The sequence below is a fragment of the Sylvia atricapilla genome, chromosome 4 (genome assembly GCF_009819655.1).
Source record: "Sylvia atricapilla isolate bSylAtr1 chromosome 4, bSylAtr1.pri, whole genome shotgun sequence".
NCBI classification, from domain to species: Eukaryota; Metazoa; Chordata; class Aves; order Passeriformes; family Sylviidae; genus Sylvia; species Sylvia atricapilla.
In genome coordinates, this window is record NC_089143.1 from 28007788 (window position 1) to 28031286 (window position 23499).

A 23499-nucleotide genomic window follows, 5' to 3' on the forward strand; every position below is an offset into this window, starting at 1 on the left:
GAACAATCTCAGCATTTACTTTGATTAGTTTTCAGCACAGGCCGTGGATTTGTTCAGAGTGAACCCAGTCATCGGGAAGGAATCATCTGGACATGGAATAATAGGAAATACACAAAGTGTACAGAGGAAAAACCTTTTCAGAGGAACACAAATAATTCAAAATTTGCAAGGACATAATTTACAATGAATGAAGTAACTTACTCAGGGAAAGAGGAAACTTGCAATAATTCATTTGAAGTGGCTTTCTTTGCCAAAACACTATCCAAGATAAAGCTTATCAGAGGCATTCCTATAGCTTGTGTGTGCAATTGAAATAGTCTGTGGAGTATAAGCTGCCGTTTATTCTGACAGAAAACATACAAGCAAATTAAATAGATTTAACCATTTGCTGTCCACTGCTGGAGTAATGTCAATGCTCCCTGTGACTCTCCACAAAAATTTTTGCTAATGACATTGGTATTTTGATAATATTGCCAAGAAAAGGCAAAATTATTGTTCCTACACAAATAACACTGTCACCAAAGAGAGAAATTATAAGGAGAGGCTGCTAGGAAAGAAAAGCCTAGAATCAAAAAACATGTCTAGTAGCACTATGACTTTCTCCTCAACAGCAGCATGTGCAGTCCTTTATTCAAGGCAGCCTCATAAATCCAAGCACACTGTCGTTCCCAGGGTACAGCAGCTTTCAGAGCTGTTTTCTGAGCAGGAGATGGGGTAGGTTTGCCCGTCAAACTGGGAGGTTGTGCTGCTGCTGTCATGCCAGAGAGCAACAACATGCACAGCCATCAGGAGAGACATCACCATCAACCTTCAGCCTTTACAGTAACACAAATGGGAATTGCAACAGTGGATCAAAGCAACATCCAGCCTGTTAGTCCTGTTGAAACGAAACAGATGTTTCATAGAATGATAAACAGAAGGAGCCCACCAAAACTCTCCTGTTTTGTATTCCTCAGCTGTGTGCCTGTACTATTCAGCCTACCCAGACCCTCCAAAATCAGCAGGAACCCTGCAGAACTGACCCTGTTGGAGATCTCCCTCCATCCTCATATATAGTGTGTGGACAGGAGGTAGGAAAGGTTAGTTGCTTGAGCGGCTGTGTAGGGGCAGAAGGTGTTTCTGCACCACCAAACCCTGACACAGCCCCCAGGATCAGAAAGACAGGGAAAATGAGATTTGCTCTTCTCTCACGTTTGCTATGGCCCACTTCTTGGAGCTTAATCCAAGCTCTTCACAGCTCACAAAGAAATAAATTAACAAGACTGGACACTGCAGCTGCCAAAACAAAAGTTTATTCCACAGTCATGAGAACTAAAATTACTTATAGGCTCAGCCAAAATCTTCTCTAAGCAGACAAATTTTCTGATCATCTGTAGAGGAAAATACCCCAGTTAGAGAGGACTGTAACTAAACAGTTATTCAGGTTTAGCTGAAAGGATTTGGCCTGCAGACAGTATTGATTCCTGTTTGGAGTTCATGTGCCTTATAAGACTGAGGATTTGAAGGGCTGGGAGGGAAGGTGAGGAAGAAGACTTGAGACAGTTCAACCAACAAGATGACCAAGGGAACTGCTCTATACACTGACCAAAGCTTAAGGTAAAGTAATGCCTCCTACTGGCATATCCAGCAGGTTTGATGAATTTCAGCTTCTGGCCTGCGGCGCAGAGTAGTGTATGCAAGGGAATGAAAAGACACTTGCTTAAACCAACTTTTCCTCTGTGGAACCAACCCCATGAGTGTCCCTGGGGACACCATCCGTGGTATCTGTATTTTCATTAGCTTCATTGTACCTTCAGTCACGTCCTACATCTGTATTTCAGCTGGGTATCCCATGCAGGCTGAAGCCACCACAAGCCCAGGCTCAGTAGTTGTCTTAATTGCTCAGACTCCAGTTCACAATCAGGTTCAAGGCAAGTTTTGGGGAGCAAAGTTTCCAGTGTGTAAGCACTCACAGCACAGGCAGCCTGTCCACAGTGTGCTATCCAATCCATCACCTTTTATTCCTCTGTTAAAGTTAAATCAGTCTCGAGGACCCCAAGAGCCCCTGCCACCCAGATGACTACAAAAAAGAAGTTCATCTGCTGTTGTAGAGCAGTAGGACATGTTTGCAGACATTCAGGTCTTGCAGCTGCTGTATAGAGGTGCATACCCAAATGAAGAAACAATCCAGGCTTTGCTCATAATTTCCCTGCATCAAAGGATGGTCTGGCCTGTCCTGCCTGCTCAAGGGACACAGATGCACTGAGGAGATCTATAGGGCTGTCAGGTGCTTTGTTCCTATGGCCCAGGAAATGGGGACTGATCCAGACACACTCTCAACTCCTTTGCCACATAAAGGGACATGAAAAGAGAAAAGAAGATAATGTTGTTTCCACAGCACTCCCACAAGCTTTTGCAAGAACGTGCTGTAAGTGACTGTTAGTTTGGATTAGTTCATCAAAAGACCTTTGTAAGATGCTCATTCTTTGCACATCAGTTAAGAGTGGCAAGAGGTGGATTATTTTGATGCTGTATTTCTTGTATTTGATGTTTGACCCCCATGAGCACATAAGTATGGTGGGAGCTGCAGGTTCTGCAGGTTTTCCCACCTTTTAGGTAGGTGAGTAGGTATTTGTTGTCAACTATCACCCAACCCACAAATGCCTTTCCTTGCTGCCTCTCAGAAAACCACATCTGTGCCTTGTCTCCCTTGCAGAGATATCTCTGACATGCTGAAGTTATTATACTGCAGAAACAATTCTGTTCTTTCTGGAACTGAATGTGGCTCCACATCAACTGTCAACCTCTACACAAATCATCCTCCAGGATTACTTCCATTAGAAAATACCTGTCAGCAATTTTCTGTCTGCTATCAAGCTAGAAAGTTTTACCATGATTTTGTCAGGAAAGTCTTGTTCTTCCAACCATGGACTCTATCCATTGCCAACCACCCTGCTCTGTCCCATCAGGCAATCCTCTCCAGATCAGGAAAGATATACAATACTCACAACTGGAATAGTTGGTTGGTTTGATTTGTTGGTTTGGTTTTTTGTTTTTTTTTTTTCATGCTCCACAGTTGCCAAAATAAACTCTCCATAAGATAGAGTAAAAAAAATTACTAACAGAGTGAGTTATGCTCTGATTGCTGCATTCCTCTCAGCTTTCCCTGGGGCTTGCTTGCTGCACAGCCCTTTGAGGAAGGGTTCTGCATGCTGAGTTTGTTTGTGTACCCTTTTCAGGATTTAACTCCAGCAACACCTTAAGCAGCTCGTGAATGAATGGGTAGATTAACAAATACAAAATACGAGCAAACACAGTGTGTTCAGCACAGCTCCTGATTTGCTTTATCCCAAACTTGATGGGCCAGACTGAGTGGGGCAGGGGGATGCATTTGTGACCCACCAGGCTCATGCTACATGGAAGCATCCACCTTCTTATGGGTTTTGAATTCCCCACTGTTTCATTTCACTGTTTCATTTTTTTGTTTTTCCTTACTTCTCTTTGCCTGCACTGAAAGGAAAACCAAAAGCTCTCTCATGATCATGATGTTCCCTTTTCTTCATCTTCCTGCCATGGTGAGTCTCCTCAGCCCCTCTCCAAGGCAAGTGCCCAGCACCTGAGTTGTGGGCTACATTAGGACATGCTACTCATCCCACTCACATTTTCTGCCCTTAGTCTCCACCTCATTCCCTTCCCTTACCTCTATTTGTTTTCCTAACCGATTAAACATCTGGGGCAAAGCTTTACCTCACCTACAAGGGCCCTGCTGCCCCTCACAGCCCAGCTTCCCTAGCAGTGGACACCTGCCAAAGCAGAGAAGTGGATTATTTGGTGTAAAAATGAAATTGTAGCACACCTGTCTCTAGGGCTGATTTGGAGGGACAAATCCTCCCTTCCCCTTGAATTTGCCTTGAACAGAGGATTGCCTACTTTCATGGGGAAAATGCCCTTTTTTTTTTTTTTTTTTTTCTTTAAATGGTTCATGAAAACACTTCATGTCCTCTAAAATATTAGGGCAGTTATAACCTCAGAGGATGACATATCAGTTTTCCATTAAACACCTTTATGTGTTATTTTTAGGAATGGACAACACAACCTATATAAAAACTTAAACTCCACGAACATCAACTTTCAGAGTGGAAAGAGGACCAGTTTCTGAACACACCACAAGCCAGATAAACACACTCAAATTAAATGGAAAGACACAGCATTGTGCAAGTACCCAGGAATATCCTGGATATCCAGTCACCACAGGATAAATATGAATTGTCACCCACATCAATTTTACCTAATCTATAAAGATCAATCAAATGAACTCCTGAAATAATTCTGGGCTTTGAATATGAGATAATTAGAACCAAAGTAAGCATTTCATTCCTCAGAGCTCATTTCCTTCAGCCAACAGATCTTCTAAGCCCAGGAGCAGGGTTGCACCACATCAGTGGCTTTGCTAATAGCAGTAAGGGTTAAGGATCCATTCCTTGAGAAAACAGCAAAAACTTTTGAGCTGATAAAAGATCTCTGTTTATGAAAAAAATACCTTCAGCAACAGCAAAAAAAGCTCTGAAGATCAAAACAGTGGTTTAGGAGCATGATCTATGCTGAAGAAACTCTTTGAGTTGTCTGAGGATTCTAAGATTTACAAAGCTGAACTAACTGAGGTATATGACAGCACAGAGAAGCAACTCACTGTCACTCCAATGGGCACAGGGTGAGGTGTTGAAATGCCTGAAACTCTCACTGGCAGAGGACAGAATACTGTTTACAACCCTGCATTTTTAGCCATTAAATAGATCAGTCACACTACTACTCTGGCTCTCTCTGGTATGATAATTATACTGTGATATTTGCTAGTGGACCTGACTTCAAGAAGGAAAATATATTCCAAGTTTCCAGTTGTAACTATTTGCAATCTGGGATCCAAATGGGTCCCCCTAGCAAAGTGTTTTCCTGCAAACTGAGCAAGAATATTCCCACCAAGTATGTTTAACCAGTGTGCAGGGACTGTATAAAAGGAAAATTAGAAACTTAACCTAGGCAAACAAAATGGATGGCAGATAGAAAATAAAAACAAATATGAAGGTCTAATTTTACGTATCACTGGAAAATTCCACTAGCTCAAATGTCAAGATCTGTATATAAATTCAGTGTAAGCAACAAGGAGCTGATTTTCAAGTCTGCTCTCGCCGTTTTTGCCATCACCATTTGAGGATCTTTTATTTGGTTTAAAACTATGGCACTAAGAATACAATAAGACCATGAAATTAATTCCTACTGGATTTGATATACTAGAAAATATACCTGGTGCAGACATAAATCTGTTTTATTACAGCAGAATGTCTTTAATTTAATCTTAATGCACACACACAAATCAGTTCCTTGCTGAGCCTCAGAGCAGGACATCAGTCAATGTCAGTTCTGATGCACCCATGGACACAGGCTATTATACAACTTTTTACACCGTGTGAACCAAATTCACCAGCCACATAATAGGTCATAGAAATAGTTTGGTTTGGAAGGGGCCTTTAAATATCATCTTCAACCCAAGCGATCAAATTGTGTCTCTTCTTCCTTACTGACATGCTACTGGTAGTTACAAAGCAAACTTTTGGATTTTACTGAGAGAAATGAGCTTTACCAGTGCCACAGGGCTGCCAGACCTCTTAGGGGCACGACAGACCAGCTACTGTCTGAGATGCATCCAAAGGAGAAGGAGTACTGGTACAGGAAAGTTGGGTGAGAACTTCCTGGCACTAGTCTTTCTAATAAAAATTACAACAGTTGGAAAAATACTGAGCAGTTGATGCAATTCTCAAATCAGAGTTTTGGCTCATGGAACTTGCTAGCTTTGCAGACCTGAAAACAAAAATCTAAGATAAAACCTTCAAAAACTAATGAGGCTGAAAAGAACAGCTATAGCTCATGAAATCAAGCACATTTGACTCACACTTCAGTGTGTAAAACCAGCTGGGTCTGCTCTATCAACATTCATTGAAGGAATCATAGGAAGTAATAATGGGAGAAAAGTTTCCTATCTCTCTTTAGATGCAGAGATTATTTAACAATATTTAGCTTAAACAAGTTTATACACATTTGTGTGCTTTTTTCCAGTCTGAAAACAAGCCCAGAAAATTTCATCCCAAAAGGTGAAAATTGTAACAAATTGCTAACCAAGTTAGAATGAAAATCATTATACAACTTTATCTTTGTTATGTAAATTTACAGCTACTATTCCCTTAGGCCTAGCAGAATGCCAGACTCTAATCTCTTATCAGTCTTTCCCCAGGACAAGAGGTTCCTGTGGTCGTTCATATTTAGATATTGTGGAAAAGTGATACTGTGAATTTTGGGTCAGTTTTGAAATCCTGTGTCTTCAACTCCTCTTCCTGTAACATGGTTTAGAAGAGCAAGAGCCACCAGACTGACATTGCATAAAAGTTGTGCTTCCCTAAATTCATGAGCCTTGAAGAGATGTGTAGGCACGTCAAGGTGTGAGGACCTGCACACAGAGAGGAAAACTGCACCAGTCAGAAGCATACAACATGTTATAGATCAACCATATACCTTTTATTAACATTCTAACAAATAGATCTTGTGACATAAACTGCAATGAGGGAAAAGTTAAACCTACCCAAGGTGCCACGTTCATGGAGAAAAGCAAATTCTGGTTTATCACAACTCCACTGGTGCACTCCCAAAGGCTTAACTACATGACCCTTCCCTGAGGGAATTTTCCCATGCACGTCTTCTGGGTTCATCTTACCTTGTCCACCAGAGGCTTCCTGTCCCACTTGCTGTTCCTCCCTTCCCTGGCATCAGCAGGAACACTTCACACCTCTCAGATGAAGGTGATTTGCTCCAGGTGGAGGTGTACCAGGGATGTACAGCCCCCAGCCCCACCCTCAGCCCTTTGCCATCACCTGAGACAGGGAGGAGGGAAAAATGCCCTAGGTTCACCTCCTTGAAGGCATTTCTCCCCCAGAAGCTGCCACCAGGTGTTTCTAATCTTTCTTTCCTCACCATGCATTTTATGTGCATACATTTGTATCCATGAAAAATGAATCAAAGTGTCTGTATGAAGCAAGGGGAGAGCGAGAGGACTGGGAGTGGGGAGAGCAGGGCAGGTGTGGAGCCAGACCGCAGTGCCTCACCATCCAGGGGGGCAGAGAGTGAGCAGAGACTTGAACATCTGTTATTCTGCAGTGTGGCTTCCTCCTGAATCTGCAATTTACTTGGGGTTGTGTGGGAATTCTCACAGGACACATTTTGGAAGGGTTAGTGAACAAGTGTGAGCAGCTGTACATGCTCACTTTGAAAGATTATCCTTTTCTGGCCAGGACCGTGTACTTATTTAAGTCATCATCAGCTCTCTGCTTTAAGGGCATCCCTCCCTGTCTTCAAAATAACCATTGGCAGTTACATAAACACTGGGTTGATTTTTTGCAAGCAATTTAACTAGTTTTCCCCCTTTTTTCCTACCTGTCGAACACAAGAGAGTTACCCTCTATGTGCAGCTTCTCAGCAGGTGCCTGACACCCTCAGGCAAACCCTCATACACAAGATCCGGCTCACATGCACTCAGCATTGCTCCAGCCAGCCCCTCATGCAGTCTCTATGCTGAGTATTCCTTCCAGCTGCTCCCCCTTCCCTTAAGCTGAAGCATAGCCTTTTTTTTCTGCCCCTCACAATGAGCTCTTGGTGCAAACTGGCTCATCAACCAATTACTCTTGCTGCTGGTTGCCCCTGAATAGTTGTGTTGCCAAATTGACAGCCAGCCATTGCTCATCCGAAGCATGTCCCTCAGACAGGCATCAAAAACGTTTAAATGAAGTTTCTCTGCCCAGTACTCAGTGCCCAATGCCCAATGAAGGGTTGGGTTGTTTTATTGACCCTCATTTCAATAACCTACCCAGGACCACCAAATGACCTTCAGCTGTTATAATTATGCCACAATAATGGCAGCATTTGGAACTACACACATCTTAAAAGTATGGAATGAAGACTTACAATTGACCTAATTTTTTTCACACTGCTGTGATCACACACTTATCTCTGTGTGTCTGGGACTGAACAACAAAATATCAAACCCTAGATATTTTGAATAGTATAGACTATTTCAGTTGGAAGGAACTTACAACAACCATCTTAGTTCAAGTGCCTGAGCAGTTGAGAGCTGATATCTGACTGGGTGCTTCTTTTTTTCTTTTAAAGCTACTTGAACAAAAATTACAGCACTGTACTCTCTACTGCACTCTCATCTTGCAAATACTTCACAGCCAAGCCCAAGAACATTGCAAACTCCATTATGACTGAGCTTGTGCTGTGCCCACAGTGGACCGAATTTCATACTATCATAGAGTAGTTTGGGTTGGAAGGGACCTTAAAAATCATCTGACTCCAAACCCCAGATGTGGGCAGGGACACCTTCCACAAGACCAAGTTGCTCAAGGCTCCAACCAGCCCAGCCTTGAACACTTTCAGTGATGGGGCATCCACAGCTTCTCTAGTCAACCCATTCCAGTGCCTCACTCCCCTCACAGTAAAGAATTTCTTTTGAAAGTCTAATCTAAACCTGCCTTCTGTCAGTTTAAAGTCATTCTCCTTTGTCCTGTCATGCCATGGCCTAATCAAAGCCCCTCTCCAGCTTTCATGGGGACCCTTTAGGTACTGGAAGGTGCTGTAACATCTCCCCAGAGCCTCCTCTAGGTTGAATAACCCCAGCTCTCTCAGTATCTCCATAGCAGAGGTGCTGCTGCCCTTGGAGCATCTTTATGACCTCTTCTAGACCTTGCTCCAACGGCTCCAAGTCCTTCTTATGGTGGGAGATGCCAGAGCTAGATCTCACCTGAGATCCAGGTGGGAACCCAGCTGAGCAGAGCAGAGGGTAAGAATCAAATCAGGCTGAGCATTATATTTGTGAACTTAAAAACAGCATTTTACAGGAAATGTGGAAGGTGAGAACCTGGCAGAGGACAAGCCCAGATGCAGCATTCCACATTTAATCCAATAGCTCCTGGTGTTGGGGGGCACAAAAAGAGATGTTTCACCCCAAATGCATCATGGCCCCCAGGAATCCCAGACATTTGGGGTTCCAGCAGGGCACAGGTACATGTGTAGCAGGGCACTGGGACCATCCTGCCCTGAAGCCTAGGATGTAATGTGAGATAAACATCACATAATCACAGTAATCCTGGGAATTTGTCCTGATTTACTCACATGAAGTGACAGGGCTGCACTTGCACTTGCTGCAATTCCCCATAACAGTGGGGGATTTGCTGCACACCAGGGTTTGAGCTCTTAGTGAAAGAGTGACCCCAAGGCCAGCCTGGGAACAGCATGGTCTGTTGGTCTGTAATTTGTACACAACCCAGCGCCATGCAGCACGAGGAAGCAGAGTGAATCCGAGTGGCTGCCCGCCCCCATGAGAAAGATCTGCCTTGCTGAGGAATAATCACATGAATGTTCTCAAATTTTAAACCAAATTCTAAACAGGAGTCATCCCGTCTCCTTCACACACATCCGCCATTCCATTTAATTTTTACAGTTTTTCCTCTGCAAAATATACAATAAGGCAAAAAAGTTAGAGAAAGAGGTTTTTCTTAAGAAACCAATGCTGTGTCATTTCCTAGATTGCATTCTTTTCTTTCTGTCTCCTAATTCAGAGAAAGCCACTTTCTTATCCATGCTGCTGCCAACCTCCTACTTACAAGAGAATGAATCCAAAATAAACTCATTCATTCCAGTGAAGATATATTGGAATTATTTCAATATAACTCCAAGTATAAATTTTCCCTGATACTCCTTAACCACTGCACAGATTCCTGTTATGCGCTCAGATTTCAGTTTCAGCCTGTGTCCAGCACTTTTAGTAGCCCAATTAATGTCAAAAAACCTCAGGTATACTAGAATTTAAAGAAGAAACAAAAGCATTGTACTACCTTGTCTCAGTTAATAGTTAATATTTACCTGAAAGAGAGTGTAAGGCTTTTCTTTTCTTCTTTTTCTTTTTAAATTTAAAAAGAGGTATTCATTAATTCATTAAACCCCCCAGCCCCCCCACCCAAAAAAAAAATACAACAACAAAAAAAAGAGACATCCCAAACCACCAAACCAAGACAAACCAAGAAACAAGATTCTCTATAACAGCCTTAGATTTTAGCTTTATTTCCTAGTTCACAGCAGTGTGATGTGGGGACATGCAGGCAACTGAACCAGGCTCATGTGAGGATAGTGAAAGAAACATTATTTTTTGAGATGTAAGTTCTACATTTCTGTATCTTCATTTTAAAAGCATAGCTATAGAATGGAAACATTTCCATAATAGTCATATTCCCAACTAAGAGGATGTTAATTAAAAGCTTTAATTTGTTGGTTTTAACCTTTATCATGAAAAAATATTTTTAAAAAATCAGGGGAAATAATCCACATGATCATTCAATCTAATATATGCAATTCATACCATTCTGAAATTTCCTGCAAGAATATTAAGACATATTATTCATTTCTGTGTTGGCACAGGGCTCTGAGGCCCTCATTTATTTCTCTTGTGTAAAAAAAATAGGTACTGAAATTTGTCCTACTTTTTATTTATGAACACAATACACTGCAAAGCACACAGGATACCAGCAATGGCTGCATTTCAGCAACATGTGATCCCTATGGAAATTGGGATTGCTTAGAAAGACGTGTACCAACACACAAGGAGGATTTTTTATTCTTAATTACCCGCCCGCATGCGGGAAGGCAGGGTGTGTATATCAGTAAATCTCTGAAGTTTGGAGGAGAGGTAATACCCAGGATTAAAACTGTTACAGACACGTTATTTCTTGCCATACAACGTGGAAATATCAAAGTTCACACCCTGTTTTTTTGGAAGATCAAACCAAGTGGATGGCAGAACCTGCCTGACTAAAAAAACCCAGTTTGGGATTCATGCTCAGTCACATGCTCACTACGCTGAAGAACTTGAACTGCTTTTTTTCCACCAATTTTTAATTCTGCTAAATTATGTCTAGGCCACGACCTAAAAAACAGCAATTGCAATGACACTGCGCCACAGTGAGGAAGAGAAAAGTGGAAACATCTCTCTGAATGAGTGGTGGGTGTTCTGGGACATGCTCTCAAAGCTCATTCCCTGATGCTCCATTTCCAGCCCTGCTCCTCCCAAATCCCACTCAAAGCCTGGGGACAGCTGAGCATCACACACAGCATTTCTGCACTGCACTGTGCAACCTTTCCCCAGTCTCAGAGTTTTATTTCCTTTTCTTCCCCCCAGCTCAGGACAGAAGAGCAGGGAACAGGAACATGTGATCAATGGCCTCTTGCTTCAAAATCCATAAGCTTATGTTATTGAGGCCTTGGTGCATAAAAAGGTCTTCCCCAAAAGACTATGGAGCCTGACTGACCACCACAGTGTGTCCCCAGAGCAGCTATTAGTCCTCTTGTTTTACATTCATCATGGTGGCACATATGATGAACAGCTAAATGCTCAGCTTTGGCTGGTTCATCTGTCACCTATATCCATTCTCCAAGCTTTCCCTAAGAGCTTGAGGGGATGGTGAGCTTTAGTCCATAACAGATGGCTGTGCAGAGAAATCCACATCCATGCAAGTGCTGGGTGTGGTGGTGGCAACTCTCTGAAGCTCTCCTGAAGCACAGTCTCCCCACCTCAACATGACATGTCTCTCAAATATCTAAGAGCTTAGGTTGAGTGGGATGTTCAAATGTGAACATTAGTACTGATCCATTTGAAACCATATTCCTGTCCCAGCCTGCTCTCATGACCCTGCCAGTTTTGCAGGAACACTGTCATGCAACCAGAATTCCAGTGGTGTCTGGGGTGAAGCTGTGGGATGGAGTTGCTCTGATGTGCCCAATCCTCCCAGGAAATGAGGAGACACCTTTATTATTTCTTTTAATCTAGGGTATCTGTAGAGTTCTCTTGCTCTCCTCTTTCCCTTCCCAACCCACTGAACCTTCACTGGAGGACAGGTCATATTGCCGTGTCCCTTTTGTTTTCAGAGGTGTAGCAACCCTCTGGTGCATCTCCCGCATAGAACTGGATGTCTTTAAGATGTTGGATAAACTGCTGTATCTAGGGTGGGAAAAAGAGATGGCAGAGCTCAGGGCAGGGAAGGGAACAGGAGTCACAGGGAGGCTTGTTGGCAAATGTCACCAATCAAACTGAGCAGCAGAATAAGACATTTGCCTTGCTGGATCTGTTCCACCAGAACAGACTTTTGTGGGTGAGTCTGAGTTCAGGGTAAGGGTGAATAAAACCAGAATTGGCCATGGCTTGATCTGCATCCCCTGCCTCAGCCTGCCTGGCTCCCACTCCTTCTGCCAGGCAAGGACCCTGCTCTGCCTTCTCAGAAGAGACAGGTTTGCCTGGTGTGCTCTGCCCCTTCACCAAGCCTGAGAGAGAGTCCCAGTGAAAAGGAAGGTATCTGTTGGGTCTGTGGGCTCTCCCCTCCCCTGGAGCAGTGGAGACTCGTTACTGCTCCTCCTTCTGGCTTGGCTTTACCATGTTTAGCTGTCTGTGGCTGTTATACTCCAACACATTCCACTCTGCTTGCAGCCATGTGTTGGTGGACTGGAAAAGGTTGTGGATGGCCAGCTTGATAGTCCACAGCCTCCCAGTTTTCTTGGAAGTCCTGCTCTGCATGTCAGCCCAGTGAGCCTCCTGGAAGGAGGGAGCACATGCAGCATGGAGACGTGCCTTAGCAAAGGTAATGATTCAGCACCAGAGACCCTGGCTTGGAGACCCTAACTTCCCTACTCCAGACTGGTCTGCCAATCATCCTTCTCCAACCCAGGGAAGGGGATGAAATTAGGAACCTCTTCCAATCCCAGAGACTGTTACTGGATTCCGCCATGACCCCACGGCTGAAGGATGAGTCATCAGCCAGTTGTGACAGAGCCAGGCTTGGAGATCTTCCCCTGCCCACCCCACAACTCCTTACCCAGAGAGGGATGTCGCTTTGAGCCTGGTCAAAATGTAGTTTGAGCTGCATCAACTCATTTCTGTACTGAAGCATCTCAGTTTCTTTCTCTGTTTTGTATTGCTCCAGGAACATTTTGTTTTGCTCAGTCAGCTGCTTGTGCCCGTGTTGTGACTGCAGAAGGTCCTTCTGTGTTCTCACCAGCAACTTGTACCATGAAGTGACTTTTGAGATATCCTCAAACTGCAGCACAGGATTCCTGGTGTTAGTAACTCCCTGCCCTCCCCTCACCAGCTGCAGGTGTCGTGTCATCTGGCACCCGGCCCTTACAAGGACCAATGCCTCTCCCTCCTCTTCCCACCTTCCCCAGCCCCATCTGTTCTGGGATTCTGTCTTTTTCCATGAGACTATTGCCCCAGTTGGTTCCTGAGCATTGCTACGTTCCCTGCGTGGTGGGTTCCCACTGTGCCACACCCACAGCTGTTACTGCCATGAGCAAGGGGACGTACTGCACCTTTTCTCCAGGTGAGCAGTGCTCTGATAAAGCACACAGAACAACTGCAGCTTCCAGAGCCACATCCCCAGGACTTGAAAGGTCACAACTGGGGTGTTTGGAATATGAGTGATGTCTTGACATCCTCAAGAGAGAGCACAGCTTTTTGACAACGCCCTGGGGACACTTTCTGGGCAGCTTTGCACTTCTCCCAAACAAATAATCTGACCTGAAGCAGCGACAAAAAGATGTTCCCATTCCCCCCAGCCCTGAGCTTTTCCCCCTTGTCATGGTTTTTCTTTGCTTTTCTCAATCTTCTGCTTGCTGTTCTGGTTCTCCTACCGTAACTCTGCTCCCTGTGGCTCACCTTGGTTGCAGGTTGTTTTTTCCATCTCTTCTGAGGTCTCTGGGTTTGAGCAAGTGTCCAGTGTCCTGGACTTCCCTTACCTTCTCAGTTTTAACATTTATCTAAGGCTCTCCCCAAGGCTGTGTCCATCTCACTTGTGTCCAAGCTCACCCATGAGACCTCCACCACATCCTCCAGGTACTTCTTGAAGATTGAATACTTCTGCTTTGTTTTTGCAGGGTTTCCGGTGTTTTTTTATGAGGGTTTCCAGTTCCATCTTGGCTCTCAAAGCTCACCATCCTTTTTCATCTTCTCGTCTCTCTGTTTGCTGTTTGTCTTCAGAGCTTGGATCCTTAACTCTTCATGTTCCCCCACCAGCAGACACACACATACAGAGGGAAAGGAAGGCAAGGTAAGAGGGAGGTGGGTCACTTACCAGCACTGATAGGACATATCTTCAGAGAGGAGAAACCAGTACTGGACCACCCCGGGAACATTTCCTCTCCCCGTTTCACAGGCCCATCCCTCTTGCATTGACCCTTTGGTCCTGGAGACAGGTTCCTGGGATGGCAGCCTGAATTTCTGACCTGCTTGAATCTGTCCCCTGAGGACAGCTGGGTGTCAGCAGTGGGGGCAAGGCTAACACCCTTCCTGGGGGACATTTTGGACCCACAGGAGATGTACCCACTGGTACAGGACAAGCTGTTTTCCACACAAGACCTATCAGGGCTTTCCATATATGTGGTTCAAAACCTTGTGCCCTGCCAGTCCTGCTCCTCACAGCTCCAGTCTCAACAGGAGGCTTGAACAGGAGTGCAAGCCCGAGACCCTCTTCACCAGGGGAGGGGAGGAGCTGGTGGTGCAGCTCTGGGTTATCTGGTGTACCTGTACAGGCCTTCCAGATCTCTCCACATGGGATTCCAGCTGGGGCCTCTTGGTGTGCAGGTCCCTCCACCAGTCAGTGATGACTTTAATTCTCTCCCTGAAGGCCTGGCAGCACCACAGTGAGGGTGACATGGCTGCCTGCACCCATAATTTGTCGCCTGCACCCATAATTTGTCACCTGCCCCCCAGAAAACCTCAAGCCATTCCAACCATGCCCCAGCATCCACTTATCTTTCTCAACTCGCCTTTCTCTGACAGGGTCTTTTCCATCTCTTGGGCTTCTTTCTTCTTCTTCAGGAGGTGAATAAGTGAAGATTAGGAGTCCAGCCTGGTTTTTGTTTTCCCTTCTTCCCCTTCCTGAAGCCCAAGCCTTCCTGCAGGACGGCGCCCAAGCTTCAGTGTGTTGATGCTTGCTTGCCACGCATCAGGCACCAGGCACATTGATACATCCAAATAATACAGATTTAATGACCCCTGCAGCAAAAGCACCAGGGCCATGTGCACGTGCTTCATTTTCAGAGTCTAACAAGGAGAACACCTCTTCCATTCAAAAGGAATTTTTTCTCCTGTTAGTTATGATAAAAGATCAAGCTGGGGATGAGCTATAGAGATTGGGCTGAATACTTCAAGGGCTGATAGTCAAATTAGAGAAGTTGCTTCATCTGGGAGGAACCTGGGAGGAACCAGCACAAACAGACTCTATCAGGCTGCCCTGCAAGCTCCTCTTGGTGGTTTTACTCTCACTCATCCCACTGCAACATCTCTGCCTCTACCAACATTTGCTCCAGTGACAGGAAAAGATGTGTTTGAGGAGAGAAGACACAGGAACAACTGTGGACATCATCTGGACTCCAACACTCTCTGCTAGAAGTGCAGTTTCTAACCTTTTTTTGCACTGGGGTTGTGGAGACCAGAAGAGGAAAATTAAGTCTTGGAAGTCTTCAGAAACATTACATGCTAAGGACCACACACCAGCACACTGTGAAAGACAGGCTGTAGCTCCAGCCTCAGCATGGATGACTGATAGGAATGCTAGTGTCAAGAGACTCTGACCAGTGTCAGTTTGTTGTTGTTGTTGTTGTTTTGTCGGTTTTTTGTTGGGTTTTTTTTTTTTTTTTTTTAATTTAGAAGTCTATAATTTTTCTCTTCTGCCTCCAAAACACCACTTTTGCCTATCAAACCCTTGCAAGCAACCATCAAAATGAAAAGGCATTGAAGAGACACAGAACATGACTGAGCTGCTGGTGTGGAGCCTGTGCTGTGGCCATGGAGGCCATTGGAATGGGATGTCCCATGCCACCACTGGTTTTGCAAACTTCCCTAAACCATCAGCTTGTCAGTTTGCTGATTCCATCTGTCCCTCAGGTATTAGATCCACACACTTTCCTCTGAGTTAAGGAAACTGCCCTGGGCAGCACCCTAGGGTACCTTCAAAGGATACTTTCCAATTTAAGAAAAAAATTACTCCTTGTTAAAAGCAAGCAAGCACATCCCACAGGGTGCCCACAGAACCTCGGCCTTTCTATTTTATTACCTTCCTAACAATTTTGTCTGCTCTGGATAAATAAAATCTCTCCTGACAAGTGGAAAGGTGCCCAGATGGAGAGAGCAGGTTGTTCCAAGTACCAGCTGGTTCCCCAGGTCCTGGTTCTCTCTCCCATGCCCTCCAGCATCTCACTGAGAAACTTCCCCAGCTGGGACACAGTCTGCTCTGCCAGGGGCTGCAGGAGAAGCTGCTCACTTGCAGGTGGAGGTATGTCAGGAAAACTTCCAGGCAAGGCATTAAGCAATGAACAACAAGCAAACAAGAGTGCAAAATGCCCACCAGCTGCAGCAGGAGCAGTGCCAAGGAGCCAGCTAATATCCTACATCTACTGTGTGTTGCAGTAACCCCAGCTCCTCCTCTGCTTTTCTCTGCCCATATCTTACAGCTTCATGGGGCTGTGGCTGGGATTTGGAAATCCAAGAGGCAGGATTTTTGCCTAGGTTTGTTCTGGTGTACTATCACAGGCCCCTGGGAATATTCAGCCACAAACAATGACCCTTGTTTTGACCCAACTTGTGGCTGGCATGCAGCATGACAGCACATCACCTGGAGCAGTTCTCACCATCACAGACTCTTCCTGTAGCCAAAATCTCAGCACTGGCAGAGACAATGGATGGAAGTCAAGCTTACACATTCCAGACATGTGGTCAAATGGCCTGTGGCACCACGGCATGGAGAAATGGGCATGAGGACAGGCTAAGTGGGCATGACTCTGCTTTGCCCACAAGCCCATCCTCATGCTGGGACCTTCAAGGAGCATCAGTGTGAAATGGGGCAATCCAGGGCCTTCTCTAGTTTGAGTTCTGCTAAAGAGCAGACTGAGACTGAACCAGATTCACTTGTTTCTGTCATCTCTTCTCCACACGTTTCTTGGGAGGCACGTGGACATTCCTAGGGCAGAGAGGAGCCCATGGAGGTAGAGACTTGCTGTTGATCATGCTTGGAGCTGGAAGTCAGAACAAAAAACTCCAGAGATCCCTTTCAACAGGTCCTCTAAATTATCCTACTGATAACTCCCCATTAGTTTTCCACCCCATACTGCCACCCTTGGGAGGAAAAGCCCACCCCAGTGAGGACAGGGGCATTTGGAAGCACTTTTCCCACAGTCTGGACATATGAGGCAGAGCTTTCATCTCAACCCCTGGTACTTGCAGAGTCTAATTTTTATTTTTTTTTTTCGGGGGGGAGCGGGGGGGGTGGGATTTGTTTCTTTTAACTTTACAGTAATCTTAATGTTACAACTTCATAAATCAATTCTTCTTCCTTGCTCTGCCCTACACCTCCTGTCTGGGTGTGGCTCTAAGCAAATGAGACTCTTGAATGAAAATGAAAATTCACTCTTTTTTGTTTTCTTTTTCTTTTTCTTTTTTGTTTGTTTGTTTGTTTTTTCTTTTTGTTTTTTTCTTTTTTGGGTGTTTTTTTTTTTTTCTAGAAGTGCTCATGTGTCCTCAGCCTCAAATATTTCTTGCAGGTTGTGCCAGGTATGTAACAAGCTAAGCCAAGCAAAATACTGCCTTCCATAGACACTGCAAAAAAAAGTTTTTCAGGCTCAAAGCATTTCTGTCTTTGGCAGATCCTTTTCTCAAAGCATACCAAAGAAGAAGTATGGAAATGAAATACAAAGAGTGGTTAAAATAATATTTTGGGTAGAGATGAGCCCAAACCAAACCCCAGATTAGAAAGCCAGATACCCCCCCTAGATACCATGCCTAAAATGAGGAGATTTGTTGTGATACTCAGAGAACAACTGGAAAGCATTGCAGGTCTCCCACCGAGTTTAATTTCCTAATTGAACTTATAAAAGTCTTAACCCCTACCAGTCCTCACAGCTAACACAGATCCTTTTATATTTATATCATAGATTATATTTACCCAGGCTGGCCCTGTGTGGATTAGATGGGGGTGGATGGGCTGGTGGGGGGCAGATGGGGGTCTGGCATGGCAGAGAGGATACACAAAGCAGAGGGGCTCTGCTGAACCTGAGCAGGGGACCCAAAGCTTCCCTGGATTTCAGTGTGGTTATTTCTGCTGTTTGGATCCAGCCTGTCACTGACGTGGGCACAAACTGCAGTGTAATTTGGGGTTTCAGACCCAGCACTTAGGACTGGATCCAAAACTCGAATGGAAGAAATTTGGGAAAGAGGCTTTTAAGAGTTTAATTTGAAACAGAAAACCCATGAAACTATTTTTTTCCCCTGGTCTTTAATTGAACTCTTTTTTTTTTTTAATCCTCTAGTATGCCCAGGCTCTTCAGGCATCCAGCAGCAGTGTCTCAGTATTAAATAGGACACTTCATGCTATAGGAGTAATGAATGACTGACAAACTCAGCTCCCTGTTAACCTGCTGTTCTGGAGAGGTGAAGAAACAGCATGTTACAGCTCCATGTGTGCACTCAGCTGCAGGCATAAGGAAAGCTGACTTTAAGGAAAGCCTACCTTAACAGCAGATTTCAAGAGGATAATTGCACCTACTAATCTATAAATACTCTCAGGATCTGATAATGCAAGTCTTAGAGGCATCTTTACTTTCTGTATCCCAACAGAGGGTCCATGTATGTGACTGTAAATAGGACAGTTTAATAAAATGTATTTTACTCTCTCGTTTAATATTTTTATAAATCTTAAAATAACCTTAAAAATATTTGTCCTAGTACTCGACAGGATTTGGGCTTGTTTTTCTATCAATTTAGTGGTTGTAACACAGGTCTTAAAATAGAGAGGGAGGGAGACTGTTGTTTTGCTCCAGAAGCTGAGTGTGTACCCAGCACATCAGCCCCATTGTACAGAGCTCCTGCCATCATGAGGCAAAACCATCCCAGCTTCCTTCCAGATGGACATGCCCTGGGCTCTGGCCACTGCTCTGTTCCATCCTGTACTGTGCCAGGGCTGCTCCTATCTTGTACCCACAGCACAGGCACGTGTCCAGCCAAATCCTCCCCATCTTCAACAAGCCAGGTAGCCACACCTCTGTTCCTCCACCCTAAAACAAGGACTGGGCTTGGCTAACATGCTGAATACTCAGTGAAGCACCTGCTGCTAGGCAAAATGAAAACTCATGGGCATGAAGGGTCCACAGTGCAGGAGAAAGAACTTATTAAAACTCCTCTTTTTCTTGTTAAGTATCATGTTTTTAATGTTTCAGGTGGTTGAATCCTTGTCCATCACAGCTTGACACTTGTTGGTTGCAGGGGTCATGTCCCACCTTAAATGCATACAGCTCACCCAGCACAATCCCAGCTCTGCCCCAGCAGCGGTGCCAGCATCTCCCTCATCAGATTCTTGCTGTCACTGTTGCATGGGGACAGATTCCTGTTCCTCTCAGCCTTCCCAAGCAGTTTTGGGAACTGCAGGCATCCAGGCTCAAAAGCAAAATCTGGAAGGTAGTTTTGTAGCAGAGAATGTTCCTGGACTCCATCAGCAACATCTTCACACTCAGTCACCTTTCAAAAAGACACACTCCATGAACATTGCTCTCATATACATGCATGCACACACAAAAACAGTTATTAGCTTAATAGGGTGAGTATCAAAATGCAACAATAAATTATCTGACATCTTTATTACTTAGAATGACTGATTCAAACAAAGCTAACCCTTTAATTATGTTTATATAATGTAATTTGGCAGAAGTCATAAAGCACCCCTTTGGCAATGCCAGATTAAATATTTTACATTTGCTTGGGCAGCACATTACAAGACTGGAAGTGGTATTTTTGCCTGATGCTCTGGAGCAGTCACTGCAGTAGTGTGGACAAGAACAAGGGCATAGAGGTTCTGCCCTGAAGGAATTGTCCTGAGATCAAGGGACCCCAACCTCATATGCCACTTTGTAGAGCTCCTCTTCCCACCCTCACATCCAGGAGAATGGAACCACTGCCGTTTGCCAAGACCAGAACAAAAGGCTCTGCTCATATCAAGGGCACCAGTGGTGCCTCTGCTCTTGCTGGTGGGGTTTCCTGGTTGCTCACCTTTCACACTGCACCTTCTCTGAGTCCTTCTTCTATGTACAATGGGAGAAGAGGTCCCACTTAATGCCACAATCATTTTGGCTAATGGTCCTTGAGAGAGTTTATATCTGGGATTTCAGAGAGGATGAAGTTCCATGAGCTGTTCTGCAACAGGACATGGGACAAGGAGAAGTCTCTGTGTCCAGATTCCCAGAGCCCATTTTCCCATCACTCCTAAGTATCTTCCCAAGAAAAATGAGTTCCCACACCAGGCTTGGTGTCTGGATTCCTCTGTAGGAAACCTCCCAAAGATCCCACAGTTTAAGCTCCATGGCTCAGTTCTTCATTGTTGAACTAGAAATGCTTGTTGCCTGTTTCAAAAGGATGCAAACAAACACAGCCCTCGCTCCCAGAACAGGTCCCATGAAGCTGCCCCTCCACTGCCAGTACATCAGGAACATAGATGGAGATGAAGTTAGAACAAAGCCCCTCAAGATCCAGGATAGCCACTTTGCTGGCAACAGACTGATTGCACTTCCCAAGGGATTTTCCATGAGTCACCATACTGGTAATCTCAGTTCACCCTCAGCCCTCTGAGATACACATGCCTCCTCAGACCATGACCACCCACTCCAACATATCTAAATTCTTCACTGCCAAGGACCACCCTGACCTCACAGGTCTTCCAGAGAGGTTCCTCTGACTTGGTTCTACTGCTACAGTGGTAACTCAAAGTTGATATTCATAAGCAAACACAGCACAGTAGAATCCTGTGCAAGGAGAGTGTGGTTGTATCTTCCTGCACCTAGCGGGATGGAAAGCTGCATTCACAGTCTGCTGGAGCAGCCAGCATAAACTTACTGTTGCCCTACTACTTTGCTTATGTTCAGACTATTTCACACACACATTTTGCCCACCATACTCTTTGTATAATGTAAAATAGGTATCAATTTCAAATGCTTACTATGAACATCAATTTGGATACTCTAAGAGGTAGATAAACCTCTCTTCACTGTTATAATGAAGTGATGTTTGTAAAGATACCAACAACGAATGAGAATACAGGACAGACAACAGGAACGTGAACTTTTTCAGTAACATGTGGAGCCGAATGGTATAGACTTAGATTCAAAATTAATTTAAAAAAACAAACAAAGCAAACAACCACCCACCCCCCCCGCCCCAATAATTCAAGTGGTCCAAAAAACAATGCATAAGATACAATTCAGAACAGAAACTGAGACCTTTGCAAAGAGATGAGACCTTTGGAACATTAAGCAGAGCAGTTTACAATTTATGGTGTATGTCATGTTTGCATCAAAGCGTTTAATTACAGAATTAATAAATCCATCCACACAAAATTTCTTTGAGCTCTTCAAAGACAGCCTTGACTATTTTGCCAAAGCACTTTCCCTTTTTTGCCTTCATATAAATTACGGTGTGCAAAAAAATAAGTCAATTAAGAGAGAATAGGCATTATGAAATACTTCCCTTTGCATAAGCACACAGGCTTGCAAATCTCATTGAAATTCTGTGGAGTTGCATTGCCCACACAACTTGCAATCTTAGTGAAAAGCCACACAAAAGGCTTCCCTCCCCATTGTTTACAGGAGCGTTTTGGGAACGGGGCATATATTGCTGCACAGGAAGGGAAGCAGAGACAGGAGTGAAATGTAGTTTGTTGAGCTAATAAAACAGCAAGGCTTCCATTTGTTTCCTTAGTCCTATAGAGCCATTCCTGTTCAGGACTTACACACTCCACTGTTCGCAGAGCTGGTGACAAGCGTTTTCACTGCTGACTGTTAAAGCTTGTGGGCTGCTCACGTTTTAACTATGAGAATGTTTCCCAGCTATTATTAATGGCAGTGGCTTAATTCATTATTTAAGAGGTTGATATATGACGACAAAGGGACAGAAAGCCTTAAAGAGACCTGCTGTACCTAGACTAGCAAAACTCCTCTAGAGATTACAGCAACCCCAGAAAAAACATGAAATTCATCTAAATTCAGGGGATTCTGAAGTTTGCAAGGCATTTGGCCAAAAGCAACCTAAATATTTTCATATTCCTTTACATAAAGTTACCAGTACTGCCTAATTACATGAGTAATAAGAGACAACAAAGTCTCCTTCTCACACATTCAGAACACTCTTTCATGCAGCAAGGAATGGTATATATAAAATAATTAAGACGGACATCAATGAAAGCAAGAAGGGGCATGAGTCTGGAAAATCTGCCAAACCATTGGGGCTTCTGGCAGAACACCCTGAATGTCTGGGATCTACTTATTCAAACGTGGGCATCAGACTCCTTCAGGGAGACAGCCCATGCAGGTCAGCAGTCACACAAGACCACAGGACAGCAGCTGCCTCCTGCTGCCCTTGCAGGTGAACTTCCCACTTCAGCTCCAAGGCAGCTGTGGCAGAGAAACCGAGCACAGATGAGAGAAATTCTTTAAAAAAATACCTCCAGAAAAAAGGTATCAGAGATTCCCACACTCATGTCCCAGGAACTGGGGCTGCTCCAGCTCCATCCTGCCATATCTAGGGGGCCATTTCTGAAGACACAGACATATACAGATGGGAAGAAAGGCCCAGGTGTGCAGGAGTTTATTGTTTCCCTCTACCCCAAATATTCAGATGAAGTGAGTGAGGGAAAATCTAACTTTACTTGGTTAGTGACCTCAGGCCATCATGGCTGCAGCTGTTTAGTGTTGCTCCATCCATTTGCAATGCCAGTTCTCTGAAACCTATTGAAGGCAAAGGATACTTTCTGCTCAGCAGAAAGGGTTGAGTGTCAGCTCAAAACTGCGTTTCTTGCCTCTTGGAAATCCTAGTTTAATCCTTCACTATTTTCAGTTTACTCCCTCACTTTTGTCCTGTTCAGGAAAGAGAAAAGGGGGAAAGGGTTCAGTCTAGATTCCCAGCTGATTTCAATAGGACTGTGATAATTTACAAGAGGGGATAATGCCACCAAGAGGTGAACTCAGCTTTTTCCTGATTTACACCAGGATGAGGTTCACCATCAGCCGGTGGCCCCCTCAATAACCAAGTGACTTCAGGGTGGTTTATTTCTGAACCTCACATTTACACCAGAGTAACAGAAGGTGTCCTCTTCTGCAAAACCTCATCTTTATGTGGTTGTGTACCTGGGGGTTAGGTGAAGCCTCCTGAAGGTTTTTAGGAGAAAAACTAGGAAAAGAAGTTCTCCTTTCCACAAGAGCAAGGCAGCCCCAAGTAAGAGGAAGGCATGTTGAACTCTGCAGCTGAGCTGGTGGAGGTCACAGGAGGAAACTGGGCCACTTCTCTGGGCTATGCAATTCCTTCCCTAAGCAGCCACACACCACCCTGGTCTTCCAGTGCAG

The 23499-nt window shown here is 44.4% G+C and overlaps 1 long non-coding RNA gene and 1 pseudogene across 1 annotated transcript; both read right to left on the reverse strand.

Moving 5' to 3' along the window:
- Nucleotides 1–6089: 6089 nt before the first annotated feature.
- Nucleotides 6090–6842, reverse strand: LOC136359909 (uncharacterized). The gene is made up of 2 exons (XR_010743376.1): nt 6690–6842; nt 6090–6478 (listed from the first exon to the last, which is right to left on the reverse strand). It is a non-coding gene; the product is annotated as an uncharacterized lncRNA (long non-coding RNA).
- Nucleotides 6843–12472: 5630 nt separating this feature from the next.
- LOC136360818 (coiled-coil domain-containing protein 42-like) lies at nt 12473–14776 on the reverse strand (annotated as a pseudogene).
- Nucleotides 14777–23499: the final 8723 nt, after the last annotated feature.